Source organism: Osmerus mordax, chromosome 25, assembly GCF_038355195.1.
Source record: "Osmerus mordax isolate fOsmMor3 chromosome 25, fOsmMor3.pri, whole genome shotgun sequence".
NCBI lineage: Eukaryota > Metazoa > Chordata > Actinopteri > Osmeriformes > Osmeridae > Osmerus > Osmerus mordax.
Genome location: NC_090074.1, coordinates 6,787,308 through 6,801,485, shown reverse-complemented (window position 1 = coordinate 6,801,485; position 14,178 = coordinate 6,787,308). Strand labels below are relative to the sequence as shown.

General features: G+C 43.0%; 4 non-coding genes across 4 annotated transcripts; all 4 read right to left on the bottom strand.

Moving 5' to 3' along the window:
- Window positions 1–2,583: 2,583 nt before the first annotated feature.
- trnap-ugg (transfer RNA proline (anticodon UGG)) lies at window positions 2,584–2,655 on the bottom strand. The gene has a single exon. It is a non-coding gene; the product is annotated as a tRNA-Pro (tRNA).
- A 273-nt stretch (window positions 2,656–2,928) lies between these two features.
- Window positions 2,929–3,000, bottom strand: trnap-ugg (transfer RNA proline (anticodon UGG)). The gene has a single exon. It is a non-coding gene; the product is annotated as a tRNA-Pro (tRNA).
- A 723-nt stretch (window positions 3,001–3,723) lies between these two features.
- On the bottom strand, window positions 3,724–3,795 carry trnap-cgg (transfer RNA proline (anticodon CGG)). Its single transcript has one exon. It is a non-coding gene; the product is annotated as a tRNA-Pro (tRNA).
- A 1,320-nt stretch (window positions 3,796–5,115) lies between these two features.
- trnap-cgg (transfer RNA proline (anticodon CGG)) lies at window positions 5,116–5,187 on the bottom strand. The gene has a single exon. It is a non-coding gene; the product is annotated as a tRNA-Pro (tRNA).
- Between the last annotated feature and the right edge of the window lie 8,991 nt (window positions 5,188–14,178).

Below are 14,178 nucleotides of genomic sequence, written 5' to 3'. Positions count from 1 at the left end.
ACTGATATGGGAATAGAACAGGAGCCCTCTTTCCCATGTTACCTCCTTCAACACCATACTGTAATGGGCTCGTCGGGGAGTTGAACCCAGGACCTCTCGCACCCTAAGCGAGAATCATACCCCTAGACCAACGTGCCATGTTCTGGATGCTGTTTTGATCGATTTGTTCGATTTGTTGTCACAAAACATGCGTAGACAAAAAGAGCTGTGAAACTTCAGCAGTAAATCACCCCGATCTCCGTTGGGTAAAGGACTGATCTGGGATCAGAACAGGCGCCCTCTTCGCCAAGTAACCTCCTTCAACAACATACTGTAAATGGCTCGTCCGGGATTTGAACCCAGGACCTCTCGCACCCTAAGCGAGAATTATGCCCCTAGACCAACGAGCCATGTTCTAGTTGCTGCTTCAATTGATCGATTTGTTGTCACAAAACATGCTTAAACAAAGGAATCCTGCACCCTAAGCGAGTATCATACCACAAGACCAACGAGCCATGTTCTGCTTGCTGCTTCGATTGATGGATTTGTTGTCACAAAACATGCTTAAACAAAGGCTCCCTGCACCCTAAGCGAGTATCATACCACAAGACCAACGAGCCATGTTCTGGTTGCTGCTTTGATCAATTTGTTGTCGCAAGAAATGCGTAGGCAAAAAGAGCTGGAGAAACTTCTGCAGCAAATCACCCCGATCTACGTTGGATAAAGGACTGATTTGGGAATAGAACAGGAGCCCTCTTTGCAAGGTTACCTCCTTCAACAGCATACTGTAATGGGCTCGCCAGGGATTTGAACACGGGACCTCTCACACCCGAAGCGAGATACATACCCTTAGACCAACGAGCCATGTTGTGGATGCTGCTTTGATCGATTTGTTGTCACAAAACATGCTTAGACAAAAACAGAAACTTCTACAGCAAATCACCCCGATCTACGTTGGGTAAAGGACTGATTTGGGAGTAGAACAGGAGCCCTCCTTGCCAGGTTATCTCCTTCTACAGCATACTGTAATGGACTCGTCCGGGATTTGACCCCAGGACCACTCGCACCCTAAGCGAGAACCAAACCCCTAGACCAACGAGCCATGTTCTAGTTGCTGCTTCGATTGATCAATTAGTTGTCACAAGGACTGATCTGGGATTAGAACAGGAGCCTTCTTCACCAAGTAACCTCCTTCAACAACGTACTGTAAAGGGCTCATCCATTATTTGAACCCAGGACCTCTCACACTCGAAGCGAGAATCATACCCCTAGACCAACAAGCCATGTTGTGGATGCTGCTTTGATCGATTTGTTGTCACAAAACATGCTTAGACAAAGGCTCCCTGCACCCTAAGCGAGAATCATACCCCTTGACCAACGAGCCATGTTCTAGTTGCTGCTTCGATTGATCGATTTGTTGTCACAAAACATGCTTAAACAAAGGCTCCCTGCACCCTAAGCGAGAATCATACCACGAGACCAACGAGCCATGTTCTGGTTGCTGCTTTGATTAATTTGTTGTCAAAAAAATGCGTAGACAAAAAGAGCTGGAGAAACTTCTGCAGCAAATCACCCCGATCTACGTTGGGTAAAAGACTGATATGGGAATAGAACAGGAGCCCTCTTTCCCATGTTACCTCCTTCAACACCATACTGTAATGGGCTCGTCGGGGAGTTGAACCCAGGACCTCTCGCACCCTAAGCGAGAATCATACCCCTAGACCAACGTGCCATGTTCTGGATGCTGTTTTGATCGATTTGTTCGATTTGTTGTCACAAAACATGCGTAGACAAAAAGAGCTGTGAAACTTCAGCAGTAAATCACCCCGATCTCCGTTGGGTAAAGGACTGATCTGGGATCAGAACAGGCGCCCTCTTCGCCAAGTAACCTCCTTCAACAACATACTGTAAATGGCTCGTTCGGGATTTGAACCCAGGACCTCTCGCACCCTAAGCGAGAATTATGCCCCTAGACCAACGAGCCATGTTCTAGTTGCTGCTTCAATTGATCGATTTGTTGTCACAAAACATGCTTAAACAAAGGAATCCTGCACCCTAAGCGAGTATCATACCACAAGACCAACGAGCCATGTTCTGCTTGCTGCTTCGATTGATGGATTTGTTGTCACAAAACATGCTTAAACAAAGGCTCCCTGCACCCTAAGCGAGTATCATACCACAAGACCAACGAGCCATGTTCTGGTTGCTGCTTTGATCAATTTGTTGTCGCAAGAAATGCGTAGGCAAAAAGAGCTGGAGAAACTTCTGCAGCAAATCACCCCGATCTACGTTGGATAAAGGACTGATTTGGGAATAGAACAGGAGCCCTCTTTGCAAGGTTACCTCCTTCAACAGCATACTGTAATGGGCTCGCCAGGGATTTGAACACGGGACCTCTCACACCCGAAGCGAGATACATACCCTTAGACCAACGAGCCATGTTGTGGATGCTGCTTTGATCGATTTGTTGTCACAAAACATGCTTAGACAAAAACAGAAACTTCTACAGCAAATCACCCCGATCTACGTTGGGTAAAGGACTGATTTGGGAATAGAACAGGTGCCCTCTTTGCCACGTTACCTCCTTCAACAGCATACTGTAATGGGCTCGTCCGGGATTTGAACCCGGGACCTCTCGCACCCAAAGCGAGAACCATACCCCTAGACCAACGAGCCATGTTCTGGATGCTGCTTTGATCGATTTGTTTTCACAAAACATGCTTAGACAAAGGCTCCCTGCACCCTAAGCGAGAATCATACCACGAGACCAACGAGCCATGTTCTGGTTGCTGCTTTGATAGATTTGTTGTCACAAAACATGCTTAGACATAAAGAGCTGGAAAAACATCTGCAGCAAATAATGCCGATCTACGTTGGGTAAAGGACTTATTTGGGAACAGAACAGGAGCACTCTTTGCCATGTTACCTCCTTCAACAGCATACTGTAATGGGCTCGTCCGGGATTCGAACCCAGGACCTCTCGCACCCAAAGCGAGAATCATACCCCTAGACCAACGAGCCATGTTCTGGTTGCTGCTTTGATCGATTTGTTGTCACAAAACATGCTTAAACAAAAGCTCCCTGCACCCTAAGCGAGAGTCATACCATGAGACCAACGAGCCATGATCTGGTTGCTGCTTTGATTGATCGATTTGTTGTCACAAAACATGCGTAGACAAAAAGAGCTGGAGGAACTTCTGCAGCAAATCACCCCGATCTACGTTGGGTAAAGGACTGATCTGGGATTAGAACAGGAGCCCTCTTCACCAAGTAACCTCCTTCATCAACATACTGTAAAGGGCTCATCCAGGATTTGAAACCGGGACCTCTCGCACCCTAAGCGAGAATCATACACCTAGACCAACGAGCCATGCTCTGGTTGCTGCTTTGATCTATTTGTTGTCACAAAACATGCTTAGACAAAAAGAGATACTTCCGCAGAAAATCACATTTACATTTATTCATTTAGCTGACGCTTTTATCCAAAGCGACTTCCAAGAGAGAGCTTTACAAAGTGCATAGGTCACTGATCATAACAACAAGATAGCCAAAAAACATCGCGAGTAGCCAAAACATGAAGCACACATTGTGAACAACCAAAGTAAGTGCCAAAGGGAAGAACCATAAGAGCATGTAGTTAAACAAGTTACAAATCACGCCGATCTACGTTGGGTAAAGTACTGATCTGGGATTAGAACAGCAGCCTTCTTCACTAAATAACCTCCTTCAACAACCTACTGTAAAAGGCTCGTCCAGGATTTGAACCCGGGACCTCTTGCACCCGAAGCGAGAATCATACCCCTAGACCAACGAGCCATATTCTGGATGCTGCTTTGATCGATTTGATGTCACAAAACATGCGTAGACAAAAAAAGCTGTGAAACTTCAGCAGCAAATCACCCCGATCTCCGTTGGGTAAAGGACTTATCTGGGATTAGAACAGGAGCCCTCTTCGCCAAGTAACCTCCTTCAACAACATACTGTAAAGGGCTCGTCCGGGATATAAAACCAGGACTTCTCGCACCCTAAGCAAGAATCATACCCCTAGACCAACGAGCCATGTTCTAGTTGCTGCTTCGATTGATCGATTTGTTGTCACAAAACATACTTAAACAAAGGCTCCCTGCACCCTAAGCGAGTATCATACCACAAGACCAACGAGCCATGTCCTGGTTGCTGCTTCGATTGATGGATTTGTTGTCACAAAACATGCTTAAACAAAGGCTCCCTGCACCCTAAGCGAGTATCATACCACAAGACCAACGAGCCATGTTCTGGTTGCTGCTTTGATTGATCGATTTGTTGTCACAAAACATGCTTAGACAAAAAGAGAAATTTCCACAGCAAATCACCCCGATCTACGTTGGGTAAAGAACTGATCTTGGATTAGAACAGGAGCCCTCTTCGCCAAGTAACCTCCTTCATCAACATACTTTAAGGGGCTCGTCCAGGATTTGAAACCGGGACCCCTCGCACTCTAAGCGAGAATCATACCCCTAGACCAACGAGCCATGTTCTAGTTGCTGCTTCGATTGATCGATTTGTTGTCACAAAACATGCTTAGACAAAGGCTCCCTGCACCCTAAGCGAGAATCATACCACGAGACCAACGGGGTATGTTCTTGTTGCTGCTTTGATCGATTTGTTGTCACAAAACATGCTTAGACAAAAAGAGAAATTTCCACAGCAAATCACCCCGATCTACGTTGGGTGAAGGACTGATCTGGGATTAGAACAGGAGCCATCTTCGCCAAGTAACTTCCTTCATCAACATACTGTAAGAGGGCTCGTCCAGTATTTGAAACCGGGACCTCTCGCACTTTAAGCGAGAATCATACCCCTAGACCAACGAGCCATGTTCTAGTTGCTGCTTCGATTGATCGATTTGTTGTCACAAAACATGCTTAGACAAAGGCTCCCTGCACCCTAAGCGAGAATCATACCACGAGACCAACGAGCCATGTTCTGGTTGCTGCTTTGATTGATCGATTTGTTGTCACAAAACATGCATAGACAAAAAGAGCTGGAAAAACTTCTGCAGCAAATCACCCTGATCTACGTTGGGTAAAGGACTGATCTGGGATTAGAACAGGAGCCCTCTTCGCCAAGTAACCTCCTTTAACAACATACTGTAACGGGCTCGTCCGGGATTTGAACCCGGGACCTCTCGCACCCGAAGTGAGAATCATACCCCTAGACCAACGAGCCATGTTGTGGATGCTGCTTTGATCGATTTGTTGTCACAAAACATGCTTAGACAAAAAGAGAAATTTCCACAGCAAATCACCCCGATCTCCGTTGGGTAAAGGACTGATCTGGGATTAAAACAGGAGCCCTCTTCGCCAAGTAACCTCCTTCATCAACATACTGTAAAGGGCTCGTCCAGGATTTGAAACCAGTACCTCTCGCACCCTAAACGAGAATCATACCCCTAGACCAACGAGCCATGTTCTGGTTGCTGCTTTGATCGATTTGTTGTCACAAAACATGCTTAAACAAAAGCTCCCTGCACCCTAAGCGAGAGTCCTACCATGAGACCAACGAGCCATGATCTGGTTGCTGCTTTGATTGATCGATTTGTTGTCACAAAACATGCGTAGACAAAAAGAGCTGGAGGAACTTCTGCAGCAAATCACCCCAATCTACGTTGGGTAAAGGACTGATCTGGGATTAGGACAGGAGCCCACTTCGCCAAGTAACCTCCTTCATCAACATACTGTAAAGGGCTCATCCAGGATTTGAAACCGGGACCTCTCGCACCCTAAGCGAGAATCATACCCCTAGACCAACGAGCCATGTTCTAGTTGCTGCTTCGATTGATCGATTTGTTGTCACAAAACATGCTTAGACAAAGGCTCCCTGCACCCTAAGCGAGAATCATACCCCTAGACCCACGAGCCATGTTCTGGATACTGCTTTGATTGATTTGTTGTTACAAAACATGATTAGACAAAAAGATCTGGAGAAACTTCCGCAGCAAATCACGCCGATCTACGTCGGGTAAAGGACTAATTTGGGAAAGGAACAGGAGCCCTCTTTGCCAGGTTACCTCTTTCAACAGCGTACTGTAATGGTCTCGTCCGGGATTTGAACCGAGGACCTTTCGCACCCTAAGCGAGAATCATACCCCCAGACCAACGAGCCATGTTCTAGTTGATGCTTTGATTGATCGGTTTGTTGTCATAAAAAATGCGTAGACAAATAGAGAAACTTCTGCAGCAAATCACTCCGTCCTACGTTGGGTAAAGGACTGATCTGGGATTAGAACAGGAGCCCTCTTCGCCAAGTAACGTCCTTCAACAACATACTGTAAAGGGCTCGTCGGGGATTTGAACCCGGGACCTCTCGCACCCAAAGCGAGAATCATATCCCTAGACCAACGAGCCATGTTCTGGTTGCTGCTTTGATTGATTTGTTGTCAAAAACATTGCTTAGACAAAGGCTCCCTGCACCCTAAGCGAGAATCATACCACGAGACCAACGAGCCATGTTCTGGTTGCTGCTTTGATAGATTTGTTGTCACAAAACATGCTTAGACATAAAGAGCTGGGGGGTGTTCCATCAACGTCGCTAACGCAAGTCGCGCTAACGCAAGTCGCGCTAACGCAAGTCGCGCTAACACGAATAAGTCTCACTTGGGTAAACGTCAACTTAGACTTAAGCCTCAAGCCGTTCCACTAACGTTCCGTTCCACTAACAGGCAACGCTAATTCAAGCTAGACCTCAATAAGCTTAGACTGTATAGCCCAGATCAGGCGATCGTCGAAAAGAGGAGTTATGTCGCAAAAAGTATAGCTTAAAGCAGCAGAGGTGTGTTGTTTCAGCAGCGTAAATTGATTTTTTGCGTTTTTTTGTCCCCAAAAAGGGCAATGTTGCCGCAATTAACATGACAAGGGAGACAACTTGTCAAACCATTACGACCGTTAAAATGCGTAAATTGTAGACCTACCAAATCTACTTAACATATATATATATATATGCATTTAGGCCTACTGATAATTAGCGTAATTGGATGAGCTATCTGAAACCGTTCTGACAGGCTAGCCTATGGTCGATATTCTCAACAGGAGATTGAGAATAATAGCCCAAAAAAGAACGTGGCAGCAATTGAAAATTGTAGGATAAAATTCAAAACACTGAAGAAGGCCATGGTTAATTGCACTTGATGTGGGCTAGTAATGTTTTTGTCTTCACATCTTGAACAAAATCAAAAATTACTTCAAAATAACTTTGCCACACACATTTATTAACTGATAGGCTAAATGCTGAGCTTTAAGATAAAAGGGAAAGATAACCATGACTTAATTGGGGATTCACTGAAATGACTAGTATTGCACAGATCCAGCACTGACTTTTTAGATCAGAAGGTGACCCAAACTGCACACTTTGTTTGGCAGAACAGTCATTTAAAATTGCTCAGCATGACTATCATTATTATATTACGAGTATTTCCAATTAACATAGTCTGCCTCCACAGATCCAGAGGGGGCTTGGACAGTGACAGACTGTGGCTGTGCCAAGTGTTGTCACAGACTCACTTTGGGAAAGCATGCCCTACTGGGAACATTAGGGGAGACTGTTGGGCACAGAATCTAATTGTCTTCTTTGGAAAGGGCAACATTTGGGACACTGTCACGTAGGGGCAGCATAAAGGGCACTTCATAACAGCACCTTTTTCTATTGGAAGTAAGGGCATGGGAACAGTCCAATTTAGGCCATTGTAAGGGCACCTTATAGGGTACTGCATCACATTTTCTATACTATAAAGGAACTCTTTTTACATTTATAGAGGGCACACTGTCATTTATTGCATGGGGCATCCTGTGCACTCAAGCATATTTCACAATGTGAATGGCAGACAGTAGGGCACTTGGTCTAATTTTTGCCACTCTGGGCATTTTAGAAACGCTTTCAACCATGGGGGCACCAGGCAGTCACCCCCTGAGTCTTCCAATGGGCCTGGATACACCCATGGGGACAGTATATTGCACCTATAATATTTGGGAAGCCAGAGGAGAGGTAATATACAGGCTTGTCAACATATAGGCTACTTTAAACAATGAAAATACTTTATACAATTGAATAAAAAGTCCTCCTTGATTCTTTGTGTTTCAAGATTACCTGAAAAACTGATGATAATATTCAGGTACTGCTTTGGAGCAAGGTATACCCTTCATATTTCCTGGCGTAGTTGCCCGTTCAAGAATGTCCCACATGCAAAGACACAGACAGATGCAGACAGACTGAACAGTGTCAAGGCTTGGCTACAGTGGGTTTGCTTCCTTGTGTGTGATTCCAGCAGACTACATAGTCTAGGCCTACCTACATAGACTGCAGTCTACTACCCTCCTTTCTACTATTATAGTCTACTCTGCTTTCTATTACTTTTTACAAAGGATGGTAGGCTGCTCTTTCGTGTTCATTGCCATCATTAAGAGTTGCTAAAGTGTTATTTCATATATATATATATATATATATATATATTTATGTTTTTTTTTTTTTTTAAGAATGACAATTACATTTATCTAGATAAACTATGCTGGGCCTGCTGAACCTATACTTCTTCCACAGATACTGGTCAGGGAACCATTACTTCTGTCTCTGAAGACCCTTGGGGCTGGTGGGATAAACGCTCTTTGTATAATCTGAGCACCTTCATCCACCACAGGTTGTCAAAGAACGGATACGCCATAATTGATTGTAACTTGTCTAGACGCTCTGCTTAGTTTCTAAGTCCTTATTTTATGTCAATTAACCAATGGCTTTTGAAAACAAAAGTGACATTATTTTTTAACTTGTTTATTTAAATTAATATATTTTTTGGAGATGAAGTAAACATGTAGCTAAATCATTAATGTCTGCACTTCAAAAAGTCTGAATTTACGTTTCCGAACACGGAACTAAAGTGGTTTGCGCGCAGGAATTTACTCTACGGAACTGTCTTTTGAGGCCCGCGAGATGATATTTTGTGACCCGCTACTTGACATCACAGTTTCATTTACATTTAGTCATTTAGCAGACGCTCTTATCCACAGAGACTTACAGTAAGTACAGGGACATACCCCCGAGGCAAGTAGGGTGAAGTGCCTTGCCCAAGGACACAACGTCAGTTGGCATGACCGGGAATCAAACTGGCAACCTTCGGATTACTAGGCCGATTCCCTCACCGCTCAGCCACCTGACTCACTAACACAGTTTAGTGTTAGTGTGGCCCGCGCGTTTTCATTCATTCAATTTCGTTTCCAGTCATGTCTTTCTCAAAACCTGCCGTGAAGAGAAAAGTTGGCGACGAGCACAGACAATTTCAGGGAAAGTGGGAGACAGAATATTTTTTTGTTGAGCACAGGGGCACCCCGACGTGTCTTATATGCACAGAAAAAGTTGCGGTGCACAAGGAATACAACATTAGACACCATTACTCAACTAAGAGCGTCTGCTAAATGACTAAATGTAACTAGACATGAGGAGTATGCAAAATACCAGGGAGATGAGAGAGAGGACCGGGTCGCCAATCTTAAAAAATGTCTACTGAAGCAACAAGATTTTTTCAAGAAGGCAAGAAAAGAGAGTGATGAGGCAGTCGAAGCTAGCTACGTGGTGAGTGAGATGATTGCTAAGGCGGGAAAGCCATTCAAAGAAGGCAAGTTCATCAAAAAGTGCATGTTACTGGCTGCAAGTATAGTCTGTCCGGAAAAAGGGGTCAGTTTAGCAACATCAGCCTTTCAGCCAACACAGTGGCAGAGCGCATTTCTGACCTGTCAAGTAACATTTACGATCAACTGCGTGAGAAAACCAAACATTTCCGTGCATACTCAGTCGCTCTTGATGAGAGCACAGACATCACTGACACTGCGCAGCTCGCAATGTATGTCCGTGGTGTTGACGACAATTTTGAAGTGATGGAGGAGTTGCTCACAGTGATTACAATGCATGGCCAGACCACCGCTCAGGAGATATTCCGTCAGCTGTGTGATACCATTGTGGATGCCGGTTTACCATGGAAGAGGTTTGCTGGAATAACAACCGACGGAGCGCCATCAATGACAGGGAGGAGAAATGGACTGGTGGCACTTGTTCAAAGAAAACTGGAAGATGAGGGTGTGGAGGAGGCCATTGCTCTGCACTGCATTATCCATCAGCAGGCCCTTTGCAGCAAATGCCTGACGTTTGACAATGTGATGTCTGTTGTTGTGAAATGCATCAACCACATCAGATCCAGGGGCTTAAAGCATCGGCAGTTCCGCGCCTTTTTGGAGGAAATAGTCAGCATATGAGGATGTGCTCTACTTCACCGAGGTACGTTGGCTCAGCAGGGGAAACGTCTTGAAGAGGTTTTTTGAGTTGAGAGCAGAAGTGAAAGCCTTCATGGAGAAGAATGGGATGGCTGTTCAAGTGATCCCAAATGGCTCATGGACTTAGCTTTTCTTGTTGACATCACACAGGAGCTGAATGTACTGAACAAGAAGTTACAAGGCCAGGGGCAGCTTGTCAGTGCTGCCTACGACAACATCAGAGCATTCTCCACAAAACTTGTGCTATGGAAAGCCCAGCTCTCTCAGACAAACCTCTGCCATTTCCCAGCATGCAAGGCACTCATGGATGTGGGCACACCATTTCAGTGGTGAGAAGTATGCTGATGCCATTGTAAAGCTACAGGAGGAATTTGATCACAGGTTTGCAGACTTCAAGACACACAGAGCCACTTTTCAAATTTTTGCGGACCCCTTCTCCTTCGATGTGCAAGATGCTTCGGTAACACTTTATAATAAGTCAACGCTTTTTGGCATTTACAAAGTGTTAACTAATAGTTAGTTAATCCTTTATAAAACATTTTGAAACATTAACAATACATTATTAAATAGTTAATAAGCTTATTATTAAACACTATGTTGATCATTAATAAACACTGTTAAAAATTATGTATTTTATTCATAATACAATTCATAAGGTATTTGATAACTGCATTATCATACTTTATAGACAGCTTGTTAATATAGTTGCAAACCAGTAGTTTAAAAGGTGTTAATGGTACATGAGCTGGTATAGAAAGCATTAGCAAATGGTGAACAAACCATTTACATTACCTTTATAAAGCATGAGTAAATAACTAACAACATATTTACTTATGTCTTTAAATTATGTATGCCAAGTCGAATACAGGATGTACACTATGCTTTGCAGATATCTTAACAACTATTTTATAAAGACTTACTAATGATGCAACTTCTGATTAGTAAAGACTATAGGCCTATAGATGTTGTGTTTTTGTTTTTTTTAGAAGAAATAGCTGTAAATGTATTTACCTGGGTAATAAAATAGTATTTTATTTCCATTAAGAAGCGATACAGTAGAATTGGTATAAAAGTTGGTTACCCAAAGCTGTATTTTATTTTCAAAAAATGGCTGTAATAAACTGCAAATGTTTAGCTACTCCTCGACAGGTCTGCAAACGCCTTTGAAAGCAGAGATTTGTTCAAACGTTTGTTAACCGAGACCGTAGGTCGAGGGTTACAAACAAACAAATCGTTTTAACAAATTGAGGCGACAAAGCGTTTGCTGACCTGTCGAAGAGTAAACATTTGGTTTCTTATATACTACAACAATACGTGGGAAGATCCCAAATCAAACACGGCGAATCTGGAGCAGACGCCATCTTGTCAGAGCAATCAGCGGCACTTGTACTGGTGACGTCACTACATCTCCAAGGCAACATATCAACAACTCTTTTGAGAACGTCTTCTGAACCAATAAGAACAGTATATTGGTTCAATTGCAACAACAGTAGGAGCGTTCTGATTGGCTAATGGGTAGTCATGCCAGCCGCGTATTAAGTCTTTATATTCTATGCGCGTATTGACCTGCGGTCTGATACGTATTCTTATTGCCCTCCGCTGATGTCATCTTCAAAATGAGCGAGATCGAGGAGTTTTACTATCCAGATGACAATGAAGACATCAACAGCGACGAGGAAATTCTTAACTTTCTAAAAGAGCAGAAAAGTGTGAACACAGAGAGATAAACAACAAGCGCTAGGCAGATTGCTAGGTTTGGTTGCTCAGATTTCAGATTGGTTGCTAGGTACTGTAGGTGCTAACACCTGAAACACACCGTGTGAAGACTTGAGTAGAGCTGAACAAAACGACATGTTTTAACTAACAGTTAGTAAATGCTTTATAACTTGCATTACTAATCACAAGTTGCATCATTAGTAAGTGTTTATAAAATAGTTGTTAAGACATCTGCTAAGTATTAGTGTACATCATGTATTCGACTTGGCGTACATTAATTAAAGACATAATTAAATATGTTGTTAGTTATTTACTCATGCTTTGTAAAGGTAATGTAAATGATTTGTTCACCATTTGCTAATGCTTTTTATACCAGCACATGTACCATTAACAGATTATAAACTACTGGTTTGCAACTATATTAACAAGCTGTCTATAAAGTATGGTAATGCAGTTATCAAACACCTTATGAATTGTATTATGAATCAAATCCATAATGTTTAACAGTGTTTATTAATGATTAACATAGCATTTAATAATAAGCTTATTAACTATTTAATAATGTATTGTTAATGTTTCAAAATGTTTTATAAAGGATTAACTAACTATTAGTTAACACTTTGTAAATGCCAAAAAGCGTTGACTTATTATAAAGTGTTACCAAAAGATTCTGTCCTGTAGTTTCCTCTTCTTAACAATAGAGTGACAGATAAAGAATATATTGTGCTTAATAAAGTTATGCATTGTGCTTATTAAAGTTCTGTCTTATGATCTGAGAAGTGTGCTCAGGCTTAAACATGGTGTCTCACACTGAGTGTGGGAAGCAGGCTGTTTTTTGTGTCTCTATCTCTTCATTTTCAGAAACAACCTTGAAACTGGGTGGAGATGGCACCAAAGCAGGTGGGACGCGCGTAGGCAAGAACAACTCCCTGACGCACAAGGGAACAAGCTGAACCATTTTTTGATACTTGTGTTTCAATTGCACTGTATAAATATATGCTGGGGAGGGACAGATAGCCAGTTGGACTTCGTGAACCAGCCCAAACTCTGTTGCGGGTAGGGAAACTTAGACAACTCCAGAGCTCTGTACTTGTTGATTTCCAACTGCTGCATTAAAGCTGATATTATCGGACCTCTGCGACTCCAGACCACTCTTTCTAGAACACAGATTTGTGTCATTGAATACCATCATTACATATTGGAATAGACACATAGATTTAGAATCCTTCAACTGGTGACCCCGACGCTGAAAAGGAGTCCAGAGGGTTCCGGCCCGACCGACGGATCGGGGGAGAGACCCATACACCGGTACGAGGAGACAGACGTAATCGTCGGAGGCCTCAACATAAAAAAAGTTAAGCAGACACCTGTTAATTCAAAGTACTGCTATTCGGAACTGAGAACCAAATTTAGACGATTACTATGCTTCATCGTACCTAGTCAAACCAACAGTGGTGGGAAATCAACCGTTTTTTAAGTTTTGTCTTTGTCAAGGGGAGGTTAGAGTCCTCTCCAAAAGGGTGGAAGTCCCTACACGTGGTTTGTCTTTTTCAAGGAGAGGTTAGAGTCCTCTCCAAAAAGGGTGAGAGTCCCTGTAGGCCTACGTGTTTTGTGTTTAAAAAAGGAGGAGTTAAAATACACTCCAAGGGTTAGAGTCGCTGAACTTGTTTTGTGTTTAAAAAAGGAGAGGTTAAAATACACTCCAAGGGTTAGAGTCCCTGAATTTGTCTTGTGTGTGTTTATTTTTTCTTTCCTTTGTCCTCTCCGGTACAAAAGGGTCACAGTCCCTGAAAAAGTAATATTTGTGTGGAATCGGGTTGAGTTGAACGGTATCTTTAACAGATCTGTCGTTCTTTATAAATAAATAAATAAATCCACTAGGTGTCCTCCAAGGACCATAATTGCCTTCAGTGCAAAGTCTAAAAAGGTTTTCAAATTGTGAAATCACTCACTTTTATCAATCTCGTGCTTTTTCTTGTGAAATCACTCACTTTTATCAATCTCGTGCTTTTTTCTTTGACCAAGGGTAGCTATACAGAAATTAGAGGAAATGTCAGATAAACGTCAAACCCTTTGTTTCCAATATGACATAGCGGTCGCTCAAATAATAAGTGGCACGGAGAAGGATAAACGTAAACAAGTACGTGCCGAGTATGACGAGTTCTGGAAACGACATTTGACACTAAATAAC